This window comes from Mus caroli, chromosome 5, assembly GCF_900094665.2.
Source record: "Mus caroli chromosome 5, CAROLI_EIJ_v1.1, whole genome shotgun sequence".
NCBI lineage: Eukaryota > Metazoa > Chordata > Mammalia > Rodentia > Muridae > Mus > Mus caroli.
This window is the reverse complement of record NC_034574.1, coordinates 127,907,573-127,908,236: the sequence shown is the minus strand read 5'-3', so window position 1 is coordinate 127,908,236 and position 664 is coordinate 127,907,573.

The window sequence follows — 664 nt, the reverse complement described above, 5'->3', positions numbered from 1 at the left end:
TAAGTTTGAGGCCAGCCTGGTCTACAGAGCAAGTTCCAGAACAGCCAGGGCTACACAGAGAAACCCTGTCTTCAAAACAAACAAACAAACAGAACAAAACAAAAAGAATACAGCATGAATCTAACTCTATAAAACCCTAGAAAGTACAGACTAGCTAGTAGCGGCAGAAGAGTGCGGGGGCAGAGGGCTGGGAGAGAGCGCTGAGGAAGACACTTACATAGAAGGCTTTGGACAGGGGCTGGTGAGATGGCTCAGTGGTTTAAAGCACTGGCTGCTAGGTTCAGTCTTTAGCACGCACATGGTGGCTCACAACCATCTGTAACAGAGGATCTAACTCCCCCTTTTGATCTATGTAGGCACCAGGCATACATGTGGTGTCCAGACGTAGATGTAGGCAAATACCCATACACATAAGAACACAAGAATAAAATAAATTCTTCTTTTCCTTCTCTTCCCCCTTCTCCTCCTCCCTCCTCCCTCTCGTCCTCCTCCTCTTCCTCCCTCTCCTCCCTCTCCTCCCTCTCCTCCTTCCCCCCTCCTTCTTCTGTATTCCATGTTGTCACACAGGCTCTGGGAATTGAACCTGGGACCTCTAGAAGAGCTCTTAACCACTCCAGGCCCCAGGTGATGAATTCAGTGTTGTCTTGATGGTTTCACAGAAGAA